This window comes from Polistes dominula, unplaced genomic scaffold (genome assembly GCF_049000335.1).
Source record: "Polistes dominula isolate Pdom_NZ unplaced genomic scaffold, Pdom_raw_medaka contig_16, whole genome shotgun sequence".
Taxonomy (NCBI): Eukaryota; Metazoa; Arthropoda; class Insecta; order Hymenoptera; family Vespidae; genus Polistes; species Polistes dominula.
In genome coordinates this window covers 3799288-3815646 of record NW_028301040.1, presented here as the reverse complement: position 1 = coordinate 3815646, position 16359 = coordinate 3799288, and the positions used below count along the sequence as shown (strand labels likewise).

General features: G+C 30.6%; 1 protein-coding gene across 7 annotated transcripts in view; it reads right to left on the bottom strand.

Moving 5' to 3' along the window:
* Positions 1-16359, bottom strand: part of Hs3st-A (Heparan sulfate 3-O sulfotransferase-A) — a 69996-nt gene that overhangs the window by 35775 nt on the left and 17862 nt on the right. For 4 of the 7 annotated variants that reach the window (XR_016177315.1, XM_089174664.1, XM_089174662.1 and 1 more), the window contains exon 2: positions 6187-6338. The exons of 2 other annotated variants lie outside the window; for them this stretch is intronic. The gene's annotated coding sequence lies outside the window, so the exon portion shown is untranslated. Of the gene's footprint in view, positions 1-4523; positions 5405-6186; positions 6339-16359 lie in introns of those variants that run through there. One more of the 7 variants, XR_016177316.1, reaches the window with a different exon arrangement.

The following is a 16359-nucleotide window of genomic DNA, read 5'->3' as shown; positions in this document are numbered from 1 at the left end:
ATGAAAAACTATTCTCGAAAGAAAAAATACAACTTTTATAATGAAATGCGAAACGACTTTAGTTTAAACTATCTAATGTTATAATTTTTAACGAAGAGAAATGAGAGAGAAAGTTTGTCTCTCTTTCTCTTTCTTTCTCTCTGTGTGTTTTTCGTCAACTTTTCAACGCCATCTTGGATTTTTTAAATACAAAGTATTTAGACCCCAAATTCCTTAAAGGATTTTTTTTTAAATCTATTATCCCCTTTCATAACGTTCTAAACTAATTTGTTGGTTATTTTTTTCAAACAGAATACTTTGCAAAAGGAAATTTGTTCAAGTAATCAGACATCTAAACTTTAAATCTTGAAATAAGAATTTGAATTTATTACTTATTTTTTTTCTTTTTCCTCGTTTAATCAAATAAACAAAGTAAAGAAAGTAAAATAACGGGATGTAGATGTTAGAGTAAAATTGGAAAGAAGAAATGGTTGTCGACAGGAAAGAGAGGAGAGTCGATTTTTCAATTTCGGATGAATTCAAAGGTAAGTTAGTAAGTGGGAGATGTATAGGATAGTAGATGGCGTTGCGAGCTGTTCACGCGGATGGGCTTTTGGGAATTCAAAGAGGCTTGCATGGAATGGAAAAAGGAAAATTCCGAAAGAAAGGTAGAAAAGAGAGAGATAGATAAAAGAGTGAAAGAGAAAAGTTGAAAACCGTGGAAACGAAAGCACGCTCTTGTTCTTGAAACCCGTTAATTCCTCTCAAAGGTGTGATTGGCCTGGATGCAAGCCACGATCTAAAATGGCGTGGCTTCACAGCAACTATGAAGGCTTCTAGTTAGAGATGGTCAGGCCATCAGCAGTGCCAAACGCTACTGACGATCGACCTCTTCCGAAATTTTCTTTATCTCCATTTTCATTCTATCCAAGATAAAAATAACATCATCTACAAACTCTTATCTTGAATAATTTGTATATATATGTATAATGATAAAATTATTTGTAAAAAGAATTAAAAATGTTTTGGGACTTAATTCTACTTAACCCCATTAAGGAACAATTTTGGCTCAACGAAATACAACGCCGCTCGAGTTAACTCGAGCGTGCAACTTAAGGGATTAAAAATAAAATAAACATAAAATATTAAATTTCTATATTTTTGTTCAATAAATAAAATTCAATTAAATATAAAAGATGATTCCAACAATTCTTGAATAATATATTTGAATGCATTCTTGTACAATAAAATTTTAAAACTAAAAACTTTAAAAACTTTATCCAAACTTTGTTTATTTCCCGAACAAAATTTTCACAATCAACAAAGTTAAAAAGACACACAAAAAATATTGTATCACCAAGAGACATGGAAAAGTTCGTTAAAACATAATTAAAGTAATATTCACGGTTAGAAATGAAACTAACGACAGATACATATAATCTCAAAAGATTTTCAACAATTTCTCGAATCCACGATTTTTGCAAAGCAAAGCAAAACAAGAAGAAGAAGAAGAAGAAGAAGAAGAAGTTGCCATCTTATCCTTGGTAGATAACACTATGTATATACATATCTGTGTAACTATATCGAGTCAAGGAAGTGCCGTTAACCGTTTCTTCCCTCTCTTATATGTTTCTAAGGTTATCTCGTTAGTTGTGAAAAAGATGAGGCAATCCGCGTCTCGGTCCGAAAAGAAACGAGTGCCTTGAAGCGGCTTAATTAGATAAAAAAGAAAAGCGAAAAAGATAAAAAGAGAAGGGGTAAAAAAACACCTCCCCCCCCCACACACACACAAAATGAAAGAAAGAAAAAAAAGCTTAATTACATAAAAAAGAACACCCTATATTCTCGAGGTTGTACACTCGAGAGAGATACCAAACAGATATTTTTTATAATAGTACAGGTGTGTAGTGTAAAAGTTCCTAACTGATTTTGAAAATCAATTAACCATTATCAAAACTTTTCTAGACTTCTATTAAATTGTACAAAAAATAATTTCGTATTAAGCACTGATATTTCGTTAATTAACCCTTTGAGTGGTGAATACTTTTACCTAAAATATTTTGTAGAAACGAAATTGTTTATTATTAACTAGATTCTAATAATAAAATATATTTAATAATTCAAATTTTTCTTTATATAAATATAATTTAATTAATAAATATAAACACATTACATTATTTTACATTAATATAAACAAACACATGCGTCGATAGATCACTCTGATAATTGTTACTAAACGCATATATGTGTCCATAGCACTCAAAGGGTTAATTGTGTTTATCATCATACCTAATTATACTTTTAAAATTCAAAATAATTTTAGGTTTTAGTGAAAAACATTTCAGAGACGTGATTTGAAATTTTCTTGTATTTCGATTTGTCGAATAATTTTGTCTCGTCGTATTCGTTTTATTATCGTAAAAGGAAATATGTGGTGATAAGGGAAAAGAAAATAATAAAAATAATGTGTAGTTTACGTAAAGGGTTTGTTAAACGAAGGACAGAATCAAAATTGGTTTTCGAAATTTCAATTAGAAAGATGCACCACGTTTGTGCCGTCCAATTTAAAGGAAATGAAAGGGAAGGGTGGCAAAATAAACTCACTGGTTAAAACGAATCGTTGGATAACAACGCGAAAAATAGCTGATAAAGTTGAGAATTCATAAAATTCAAAGAATTTCGTTCCTTCAAAATGATGATCTAGAATTTGAAATATGAACAAAATTTTTCCTTTTTATTTACAATCGTAAAAACTTTATATATTAATTAAGCTCGCACAGTATTATCAATTAATCTTAAGCATATTATCATATATCTGGAAATAAAATTAATATCAAAAAGATTTGATGAAGAGTAATTGTTTTTAAAAATTGGGTTAACTTGTTTACTGCAACGTGAATCATTTGTAATCAGCATTGCCATTTTAATTAATATCGGATCTTAGAATCGTGAAATTTATAATAAAACGTGTCAAATTTATCGAGACAATTAATTCATAACAATTAACGATAAACATTGAACAATTTTTGGCCTATGTTGGAATTTTTAATCCACCCCCCTTTATACCTATCGTTCTCTCTTCGTGTATCTTTTTTATACATGTGTGCATAATGCTTGCGTTCCTGTAAATAAATAACTAGTTTGTGTAATCAGTATTCCAAATTCGAAATACCGTCGTTAATAATGACACCATGCGGGACTGATAAGGATACAGTAGGATTAATTTGCATCTCGTTATATCGATCGTTATCTCTATACCAACGATACATCGTATATGTGCATAAGTTTATACGAATAATATATACATACGTACGTATAACCATATGTAGGCGCGGGCACACGTGCGTGAGTACATGTGTGTATATCCGATGTACGAAGATTAAAAAAATAAAAATTAAAAAAATAAAAATTAAAAAAAAAATCTAAATAAAAAAAGGAAACGAATATCGATTACCAATAATCGTATAAAGTTTGTTCGTTTTTTTTTTGTTATACAAGTTTTTAATCGTTGATTAATAATAATTCCAGAGAGAATCCATCTCTCAAGCGTTACAAGGATCAATTTACATACATCTTATAATAAAAACAAAAATATCGATATTACATAACAAATATTTCCTTCAAATATTTCAACAATTTATTTGTCCCTTTTATCTTCACAATAAAATATTCCTGTCCGAAGGAACAAATATATTTTATTTATTTTTAATCCATTTTCTATATTTATATTTAATACAAATCTTGAATAATAAAATAATGAAAATATTTCGTAAAAAAAACGTAATAAAACGTATATAGTAAAATCGAGAAGCAAGATTTATTAAACTTCAATTTATTAACAATTATTTCAATATTCTAATATTATTTTTCTTACACTCCCTTCCTTTATTCTTCTTTATTATTTTTCTACAATACATTTTATGATCGAGAAAGAGAGGGAGATAACTTGATTCGTTTTTCTTTCCTTTTTATTATTTTTATTATTAAAAATTAATTATAAAAAAAAAAAAACATTGATTTAAATTTCCAACAAAGTTACAAAAATCCGAAACAGCTATCCTAATTTAATTAACCAGAAAAATTTGTGTGTGTGTGTTTTTTTTTTTTCTATTTTTTCGATAATGTTACACTTAAGGTTTCTAAAAATATAAATACGTTTTTGGCACAAGGAATTTAAGGATGCCCTTTTCCTAGAAGTACAAGAAAGAATCCAGTTGGCAAAGCTAAATTTGGAGCTATGAAAGTTTGAAACAATTTGCACGAAAGAATGGCCAAGGAATGTGGGTAAGGATCCAAAGGGGGTACGATTGTGGGGAGTGTAGTGGAAGAAGGTCTATTATTGCACATTTAACTCGACAAATAGGTACGGCGGAAATTACTCGAGAGCTCATAGAAACTCCCATTTCTCGCGCTATTGCAACTGGTATCGCTTGCATTCTCTTTCCCTCTGTCTTTGTCTCTTTCTATCTCTCTCTCTTTCTCTCTCTCTCTCTCTCTCTCTCCAGTTCATTCCAACCCAAATTTCTTATACGAACTACAACCCTTTCCCTAAGAGATTCAACACTAAGAATTTCATTTTCCCTTTTCTCTATTTAATTCTCGTTCTATTCTAATCAATTAGAACTCACACAATTTAAACGTTTACGTGACTTTTAATCAATGAAAACCAGATCCCAATCGAAATTCACATGCAACAATCCTCTCGTGTTCGATTAAATGTAATCTAAGATCGATGTCGGTCACGTGACAATCGATCGCGATCAAAGTTGGTCACATGACCAACCAACACAATCGTTCACAATCACGGCAGTAGAAAAATTTTCGAAATAACGTGTCATAAACGTTTTGCGTATCGCATTTTTATCATTCAAAGTTTTTAAAACGAATGATCGAACCTTTGAAAATATGAACAAAAGAGGATTGTATTCTTCATATTTATTTTGTTTCTTTTATCTTTCACTGCGGCAAAAGTAGTAAGACAAAACGATTGGCTTATCGCGTATATATAATGTATACGAATCGATTTTCTACTCCCGTTTGAAGTATCTTTATAGTATTGGTAGTATTATGAATTGCTAACTTGAACAGAGCCAGCCAAACCCTTCTAAGAAATCGAACGTTCTTGGCAGATTGTTTTATACTTGTGTCTGTATGTGTGTATGTATGATTTGTGAGTGTGCTGTATAATCCGCCATGTTTTCGTCCATCTTGCTTTTCCGTAACCTCACTACAGAAGATTTAAAAAATCATTTAAGAATTTTTCAATCATCCACAAACATTTAACTCAAACACCTGCACTGTTTGATCCTATTTTTTTCTCTTTTAATTGTTTCTAATCTTGTAATCTCTAATGTTGTATGAATGATCTGTGAGTGTGCTGTGTAATCCGCCATGTTTTCGTCCATCTTGCTTTTCCGTAACCTCACTACAGAAAATTTAAAAAATCATTTAGGAACTTTTCAATCATCTAGAAACATTTAACTAAACTAACTGCACTGTTTGCTCCTATTTTTTTCTCTTCTAATTGTTTATAATTTTGTAATCTTTAATGTTGTATTACTTTAAATAATTTTCTATAAAAATATTAATCTTGAATTTTGTTTTTATATATGTGTTTATTATATGTGTGTGTTTGTGTAGTTACACAGGTATTGTATTAAATTAAATGTTAATTGTCTCGCGTTTTTAAGTTACATTCGCGTACACTTATCAGCCCTCTGACATATTTTATAATTAATATTCTGGTGTTGAGTGTAGAACAAGGGGGTGAGGAAAGGTATGAAAGAATTTGCTATTACATGCTTGAAATGTCGAGTCTGACTCGACAGAGGACCACTGCGAAAGGTTAATAAAGAGGTTTCTCGTTTTGAGAAAGTAAGAGAAAGAAATAAAGAAATAAGAAAGAAAGAGAGAGATATATATATATATAGAGAGAGAGAGAGAGAAAGAGAGAACTGTTCGAACCAAGGAGATAGAAGAAGAGATAAAACAAAAATTAAAATAAAAGGAAAAGCGTAGAGAAAGGAACGAAAGAACTCAAAGAAGATGATGATGAAGAAGAAGAGAAGAAGAAGATAAAAAGAAAAATGAAAAAAAAAAAAAAAGAAAATGAGTTAGCGTGGAAAGGGAAAAAGAAAGAAAGAAAGAAAGAAAGAAAAAGAGAAGAAGAATAAAGGAAGGAAGTGAGCTCTCGTGCGAAACTCTTACCTCCCGTCGTCATCCTCGAAAATGGCGGTCCTTTTAAGGCGTAGCTGGAGATAGAAACGCCATGCGACTTTTTCTTTTTCTTTTTTTTTCTTCTTCCCCTTTTCTTTTTTTCTCTTTCTATTTCTATCTCACTCTTTCTTTTTCTTTTCCTTCTGTAATCATATGCAAAATTTTGTTCCTTTTAATATAAAAGAAGATATAGCTTTGTGTAAGAAGGATAGACTGAGAAAGTGAGTAAGATTATCAATTATATTAAGACTTTACTTTTTTTATAAGAATATAAAAGATATATATATATATATGAAAGTTATCGTATAGTTTAAACTTTGTCCTATGACGAAGAACAAAATTCTATGATCAAAGAGACACTTTTATCATATATTGCCATTGTGTCATTATTATTATTTAGGATCATGTTATTTATATGCAAATATATAATATAATATAATATAATAAATTCGAATTTTTGTGAATTATTTAACATTTTAATTAATTTTCATTTTAATTGTATTATTAGAAAAATATATTTTTATTATATATTAAACCATAATACTTGCATTACTACACCTAAACCATAACATATAAGGGTCTATCATGCAACTATATAGCATACTTATATATATTAACAAAAGGTTTAAATAAACAAATATTAAATATTATATAAATAAATTAATATAAAATATTTAAAATATTAAAATCATTAAAAATAAAAAATATTATTAAAAATATTAAAAAATTATTTTTAAAAAAATTATTTATTAAAATATTAAATATTATATAAATTACATAATATATACTATGAAAAATATATTTTATAAAACGATATATGTATATTAAATTCAAGAGATTATTAGCGAACTTATATGCAATAACAAAAGATTTAAATATAAACAAATATTAAATATTGTAATAAATTAAATAATATACATTATGAAAATTATATTTTATAAAACGATATATAAATATATATTAAATTCAAGAGATTATTATAACCCATGTTATTAAAATTTTATCATCGTTGTTTTTATATATTTTTTTCTTGTGCTTTTAATTTCTTCCTATTACCCCCTCATTCTATTTAGTTTCTCGATATAATCATTTTAACGATAATTCAGCAAGCTTATTTTCACGGTAAAGAAACATCAACGATCTATATAATAGCGGAGAAAGTGGCAGATGATTAGGCGTTTCAAGTATGGGACCACGATGTCGTGCGTATCTACGAAAGAATCGTTGGGACGTTGGTTGTTGTTGGGTGATCAATATCGTCATCATTCATCGTCGTATGTTTAGCGTGACGAAACTGAATGAGAAATTTGACGGACCATTTTGAACACATACGTCGCGTGATTTTCTTTAACCTCTTTTAACACGTTCAATTTTGCTAGTTAATATTTAACTAGTTTACTCAACAAATTTTCTATCAAACTTATAGAAAAAAAAAGAAAAGAAAGAAGATGAAAAAGAAGCTTAAATTTGTAACATTATTTTGTTATTATCAATATGTATCTTGAAAAAAAAAAAAAACATTTATTGTATTAACTATTGATATTAACTAATATTAGTGAAATACATTTAAGTGTTCGATATATATCTTAAATTATTATTAATTAATCTAAAAAAATGTTTAAATTAAAATTAAAATTATATATTATATATTATTTTATATTATATATAAATATATATGTATTATATTTATATATAAAATAAATACTCTATAATATAATAGTTTTATATATATATATATATATATATATATATATATATATATATATAATACTATTTTCCTTAATTCACTTATTATAAATAATCCTAGTAAAATTCATTAAATATATAATAAATATATATATTTATTATGTATATATTTATTAATATGTTGAAATTATTTTCATTTTAAATATAATTTCCATCAATAGTTTTTCTAATAAAATTCTAGTAAGTATAAATGATGTATTATTTTAACTAATACTCACTTTATACATAAATATACTGTATATATCTTAAGCTTTTATTATAGTAAAGCTAGCTTCTCTATCATAGAATAAAGGAGAAATCAGCCACACTGGGGAGGTACGAAACTATTTGGCCTAGGTTTATCACGATGTACACAAGAGAATATATATTCTAGACGTATCTTATTCTTCCAATAGCTAGATAGCTACCTACCAAAATAGATAGATAGATACATAGGTAGATACTAACCAAGTAAAGTCGAATTCTCTGCTACCAATTTTCTCTTAACCTTTCTCTCTCTCTTTCTCTCTTTTTCTCTATTATTTCTTTTCTTTCTTTATCCTAGTGAAAAAGAAAAAGATAGGTTAAAAGATACAAATGCTGAAGTGGTAGCTTAAGAAACCAATTGGATCGAACTAAGTCTCTATAGAACAGCTGCTGTCTAATTTCTAACCAATGACCGTAAAAGTTCAAGTAATACTTCATAAAAAAAATACTTTCTTATTATTATAATAAACAATTAGGTTTAAATATTAAATAAAATTGTACAAAATAAATAATTTATTTAAATAAAATTCACTTTTGACTTCACACCAAAAAAAAAAAAAAAGAAGAAGAAACTTAATTTACTGTACCAAGGAAAATAATTAATAATAAAATAAATAATTATAAATATAATTAATTTATAAACACCGATTTTATATATAGGTCAATGATGAAATGTTAAAAGGAATAATATTCTTACGAGACACGTGTCGAATCCGATTTGTTTACCGTTAGACAGCTGAGCTGTAATTGTGTCGAATGGTTAAAAACAAAAAGTAAATATACATACATAATAAATGGGTAAGTAGGGAAGTAAAGTAAATAGGGAATAACGGTTTGATCTTGAAAAAAGGTCAATGACTGTGTTTCCGAGATGTGTTTTCCTTTTTGCCTTGTCACGACGATTCGACATAAATTGTACGAACGAATTTCTCGCTTTATCGAATAAATCTATTATTTTTTTAATATTTTAATTATAAAACGTGAATAATAAACAATTAAAGAGATTATTCAAAAAATATATATATTATAAAATAATTTAATATATATATATATTAAAAATATATAATAAATATAGAGAGTAATCTGTAACTGGTGGTACAAGCGAAAAGGGGGTGATTCTACATGAAAAAAACAACATGTGTGCAGATCACACGTGTTAGAAGTGAAACCTTCAAAAAACTAATATTCGAGAGAATGTAATGCCTCGTAAAAAAGCCTCGTAAAAGAGCCTTGTAAACGAGCCCCGTAAACGAGCCTCGTAAAAGAGCCTCGTAAAAGAGCCTCGTTAAAGAGCCTCGTAAAAGAGCCTCACAAAAGAGCCTCATAAAAGAGCCTCGCAAAAGAACCTCGTAAAAGAGCCTCATAAACGAGCCTCGTAAAAGAGTCTCGTAAACGAGCCTCGTAAAAGAGTCTCGTAAACGAGCCTCGTAAAAGAGCCTCGTAAAAGAGCCTCGTAAAAGAGCCTCGTAAAAGAGCCTCGTAAAAGAGCCTCGCAAAAGAGCCTCGTAAAAGAGCCTTGTAAACGATTTTTCCGAAAATTGTGAGGTTTTTTAAAAAAATGTGTGCTTTTTCCGAAAATTGTGAGGTTTTTTCCGAAAAGTTCGTAGGTCCGTTATAACGAGTTATGAGCAAGTGCACGCGTACTTTGCGATAATTCAAAGTCGATTTTCTTGATAACAAAATTTCAAACGAAAAATATTTATTCTATATTTTCGATTTATTTGTTCATGTAGAATCACTTCCTTTTCACTTGTACCACCAGTTACAGATCATCCTGTATAATTCCCATTTATCTCATCATCAAAAATGAGCCTTTAATCAAATTTAAAAAAAAAACCCATAGCATCGTAGCTTTTATTTTTATAATTTGGCTACATAAAACAAGTATTTTTTCGTTGTAATTATTTATTTAATTAAGCATAAATATTCGTTAAAAAAAAGAAAGAAATTGAAAATACTTCTTGGGCCGGCCAATTGGACAGCGCTGATATAGAAAGAAAATAAGGAAAGAAAATATGTGTATGTATACATATATATATGTTTTAAGGCATGGCTTACTACTCCTTGAAGTAACACACTCGAGGGAGTTCCACACACGGTCTAAAGAGCCATCATGGATGTAGATGCGGAAGATTGGAAAAGGTGGTATGCACAATTTCGCGCGAAACGGGTCAAGGGTGATTAAGGAGCCCTCGTGCGCGCTGGAATGGAGGTCAATGGGATTCGCCCTAGCTCTCGGTTGTCTGAAAGAGTCTCGAAGATATCTAACCCTTTCCCCAAACCCACCTAACCCCCACTCCGCCCCTTATATTCCACCATCGTTGCCGCCCAACTACTCCATCACTTGCAATCGAGAAATATCTTATCTTTTGTCTTTCACTTTCTATCCGTTCTTTGTATTCTCTTTGATAATTCCGAGAAGGTTTGAAAGATAATTGAAAGAAAAAGATTAGGTAGAAGTTATTAGTTGATACGGTTCGCCATGTTAGTTTCTTTCATTTTTTTAATTACAAATTTAAATGATTATCATTGAAATAATTATAATCTTAATTTAATAATTCATTATCTTAATATGTTCATCTTATTACACTGTTACAATATTTAAATGATACATAATCGTTTAATCTTATTGAAATAATTTTAATAACAGTATGGTCGCCATCTTGATACGTCCATTTTGTTGACACTGTAATTACGTTAGACAGCGCCATCTTGATACGTCCACTTTGTAAACGCCATTTTTCAAAGATACTATCGTTAATAAAGTAATTTATAAAGTGAAAAAAATTGCAATATACCATTGCAACATGTTACTTTTTTTATTTCTTATAACATTTGATCTTTCAGTTGGTTTTAGATTAATGTCAGAAAAAGAGAAAGACATGTATTGACTAGGAGATGTCGTTGAAACCTTCGAGAAATTCTTTGATTATTCGTAATAATGTCCTTAGAGAGCATATTAAGAATCACAAGGGAAATCGAGTTTGTGGGATTGCACCTGGCAAATAATCTGTCTTCTTCTAACCTTCTTTTTATCCTAAGTCGATGTTGTTAAATATAATATAGTACTTTTTCACGATCTCGCGTGCTTGCTAACCTCTCTTCTCACTCTCTCTCTGCGTTCTACTATCTTTCAGGTTTCTTTTCTATTTTATTTCGTTCTAGGGTTATAATTTACTTTTAAACTCATTAGTCACGTAACTTGAAATTGTACGAGAACAAATTTGAAACGTCAAATATTAATTCGCCAATAAAAAGGACTCATTCGTTTGCATTAGAAAACAGTGTTACCATTATTAATTACGATTATAAATTTAAAAATCACTAGTTACATATTTTTAACCCGAAATAATAGTACGAATTTGTATTTAAAATTTGACAAGATTATCTTCAACTTTATTATATTGGAAAGAAAAAAAATATCATATGTTATTATACATATTTATGATAGCGATCAAAAATAAGCTACTTCGATCTATGAAATTATTCAATGGAAAATACTATACTCTCACAACACGTTTTACATTTTCGCGACAGCTTGAAATGCATTACTCGCAGTTTGTAGATTGAGTAACACGGTGTCGATCGATCGCAAATCTCTGACATGCATTCGCGAAGAATGATTCATGAAATACCCTTTTTATAGAACGAGGGAGGAACGAGAGAAGAGACCTTCAGAGAACATATGCTTTACTTTTTTTTCCTCCAGATCACAATCGATTCAATCGAAATACACTAATATCTACAAACTGACTTTTAGCTATATCCTATGAAAGTTTATTTGATCAAACTGAAAAGTTACCTAACGGTGACAGATTTACTTCATTTGATCTAACAAATGAACCTTAACTTATAAATTGGATCATACATTTTGACAAATACCGATAGTTCAAATGTATCCAAAGCCAATCAAAAATCTTCAAACAATAGTATGATTGTATTATCATCTTTTATTACTATCCCTCTTTTACAAGAGAGTTCGAGTTACAAAAATCTTCTGACACATATCACGCAGTCAATAATACACCCAATCCCCCCACATACTAAACTTTGCCCATAGTTTGCTTGACTTTAACGATTTGACAAAAACGTATTTTTTATTGATATTTGTAATATTTTGTATTACAGAATTACAACATGGAATGTAGGAGAAGAAGTTAGATGAAATTTATTAGAATCTGACGAAGTTAAAAGGAGTAAATTTATCGTCACTGTGGTAGATATATCCAACGTAGCAATTCGATTTTACAGAAACGTAGTTACGCCACGGACTGTCCCCGAAATTTCCGGCAATATCTTTCCCTAGAGACCTTGGGGCTAGGTTACCTACCTACCTATCTACCTACCCAGCTAGCTAGTTGACTACGTTGCAAACAAGTAAGGGGAAAAGACAAGAAAGAACTTCAACGCTAAAAGGCCCTATGGTTTTCTTCAAATTCTCTTCTTACTTTGCCATAACTGAAAAAAAAAAAACAACGAAATAAGGTATCACGTTGGCTGATGTTGTTCTGCTCTGTCACAGTTCAACATCTATTTGAATTTCCTTCAAGATTTATCGACCGAGTCCGAGTCCTTGTCTCTTAGAATAGTACAGACTAGGTCAAAAGTTCTCTTATCCAGGATGAAGAATAAATTCCTAGATAATTTTCTAATTCTTACATTTGTAATTGTAACAAATTGAAAAACTGAACAAAAACTAATTTCGAAATAAACCTAAATTGATTTCCAAACTTTGCCTAGGGTCTTTTAACTCACTTAAAAGAAACTTTTATTATGATCGTTTAACATAAATCTAATTTTTTTTTGTTCTTATAACTTTAGTAAGATATGAAAAGTAATTTATGAAAGTACAATATACTTTTACATATACACACACAAGTATAGGGATGATCCTTACGCATGATTAAAAAAAAGGGAACTACCTCTACCGGAGGGATGATAAAACATAAAAATACTCTTTTCTCTTTGAAAAAAAAAAAAACTGAAGTAGAATGATAGCTCCTTGGTTGTCGTAAGAGGAACTTTGAAGGTACGATCGATAACAATCTCGTGCTTGGATATGATAAGCGATAAGATGGCAAAGAGAGGAGCCCCCAAAAGATACCAAATTTATACGCACGTTGTTCGTGATTGATGGCTGCATTACGCGATATTTTCTCCTATATTCTTACGTCGAAACCTTTTGTTGTAGTCATGATGAATTGCGCCTTTCAAAATTACTTCGATCGTTTGTAAAAAAAACAATTATATAAAGATGACGATGAGAAGATGAAGAAGAAGGAATGGTGAACGATGAGTATAAAAGTTTAGAAAACAATTTTATTCCCAAAAAAAGAAAATGTGATCGAACAAGATGATAAGAAACAAATCAGACACCCTGTACACATCCCCATCTCAATATTCTACCCTAGCAAACGTTTAAAACAATGAACAACGCTAGTTGTTACGAGTCCTTAAATAAAATATTAACAATAATCCGTTCTTCCTATGCAGTCGCCATTTTGAAACGCTCTCGGAATAATGGTTGTTCATTGCACTTCCTGTAAGGTTCCGTCATAAAAGTAATTTGGAAAATTCGTGCAGTCGTTCTAACAAATGTACGCAATTTGCTAAAAACGTTTCAAGTCAACCATCCCCCTTCTGCCTACCTCATCCACCTCCACCACGATTTTCTTATGAATTATTTTGTAACTGATAACGATGAGTATCTTGCTGTCTCTCCATTGTTGTAAGTGTATGCATGTTGGTAAAAGTAAAAAATTATTTTCTCATTTCTTTACTCATTTCCAACGTAAAATATGGTCTCCGTAAGACAATAAAGAAGAAACTTAGAAAAATAATGTTCATCCGAGTAAATGATTTAAATAAAAACAAAAAATATTAAGTTGTTCGGAAAGTTCGTGCCGATTTTCGATAGATGGCATTAAAGTTATTTTGCTAAAAAAAAAAAACCTGAAAAGTTCTGAAAGGAGGTAATTTTGAAGTTACCCTTAAAGATGGAGAAAAATTGTGAAACAGAAAATGGCACTTAGATATAATTTAATAAATATATACCAACAAAAAAAAAACTTAAATTCCAAAACATTTCAATCTTTCATCAAAATCGGGCACGAACTTTCCGGACAACCCAATATATACTGAAAAAAAAAAAAAAAAAATATGTTATCCATTTATCGTACCTTTCGAATTTTTTATCGTAATTTTCTACAACTGTGCGTAAGGTCACCGTGTATAAGCGAAAAAGAAACTAAACCAAGCGAGTATTTGAATCATAATTCAAACAAGTAGTCGAGTCGAAATGTAGTGGAATAGAACTAGGGAAAAATTTATTATGAAACGAGGAAAGATAAACCCGTCCCTTCCCTTACTCTCCTCATATCCGTTCAACCCTTATATCCCTTTTCCTTCTTGCCACCAAATTCGATTCGAATATTCAGAAATGCTCAACCACCCTTTCCTTTCTCTCCATCGAATAGAACACAGACTTTCAGTTGTTGTATTCTGACGAAATACAATCGCTAAAAAAAAAAGAAAAAGAAGATTCAACCCTTGAGAATTTCATTCCAACCCTCCGATACTAAAACCACTACCAATACATAAGTTTACCCTCAAATTGGTATACACACATACACATATATATATAGCAGAAAAGAGAAGTAACATCTTACGGGAAATATTACGTCATATTTTATCCGAAAATCTTATACCACAACCAGACGCAACTCATCGTAGAAATTTTCTTTTCTTTCTCTCTCTCTCTCTTCATAGTATGATCATCATCCACCTAACGGACATACACCCACGTACGCCCATATACATCACATCGATATCCACACTCACATATACACACATATAGAATCATTTTTAGATTCCCGTCTCTATTTTTCTATGTGTAAGCTCAAACTCGATCGTTTAGCCTCAAGCAAAAGATCGTTTCACGACAACCCAACTAAATTCCTGCATTCTAACTCTTCCTTCCTTCTTTCTATCTTTCTTTTCCTAAACCATTATACGTGTCCTCGGGATGAGAAAATCGAATGGAGGAGAGAGAACGTCCTCCAAGTCGTTTTCTAACTTATTGTTAGAAGGAGAGAAAAAGTGATATAACCATAGGACTTTGGCAGACGTTACGTCGATAAGGAAGATTACGATCTTACCAATCGAGAACGAAACTTCTACTTATATACTTTTTTATTTTCTCATTTTTTTTTTCCTTTTTTCCCACCTTTTTCTTTTTTTCTCTCTCTTTCTCTTTATATATATATATATATATATATATATATATTTCCTATCAACGTTTATATCTCAACATTCGCCTAAGAAAAAAGAAACGAAAAAGAAAAAAAAAATAAATCGTTCTTGATTTATTTTCAGCTCACCTGACTATTTTCAACCCCTCTCTTCATCACACAGATGCACAGAAAAAAAAATGAAAGAACGATTACAAGGATACTACACATATTTTTCCCTTTCTTTTCTCTCTTCATTTCATTTTATTTTTCTGTTTTCAAGTATCTCCAATTCCAACTCCTCAACTCATACCTAAACCTGACGAATTTAAATGACAGTATAAATCAATATAGTATCGTATTACGAATAATAATAGAAAATAAAAAAGAGGGTGTTAAGAGTTTATAAAGGCAATGTGATGAGTGTTGTGTGTAGTTGTTGATATGAAATAAACCACCCTGTAGATTTCGTCAGGGAGACGAGACGATTTACGATGGTCAGGTCTCACGAACATTAATACACGGCACGACGCTTACGTCATGAAATTACGAAAACTTGGGGGAAGTGACGTGCTGGAATAGAACGTGCAAGAAGGGAGTCAGAGTGAGAAGAGGGGTTGGTTTTACTCTGGAGGTAGAAACGTCACTCGACGGCACGTCTGCTCGAGGCGGAACGAAGCAAGTGTCGATTCGAATCTCCGATATCCGGTTTGGCACGTAGCTACATAACCATTGGGATGAACAAAAAGAGAGAGATAGGTAGAGAGAGAAACAGGGGTAGGTTGGTTTCGATGGGAAGGTGGAAGGGAGGTAGGAAAGGGGGAGAAAGATAGATAGAGCGTGTTGCTACTTATGGCTGTTATATCAGCAATGCTGGCTTCCGAATCGGTTGAATAGCTTGCAACACGACAATCCGGAAGAATTTTCTGTGGACCTGTTGGTG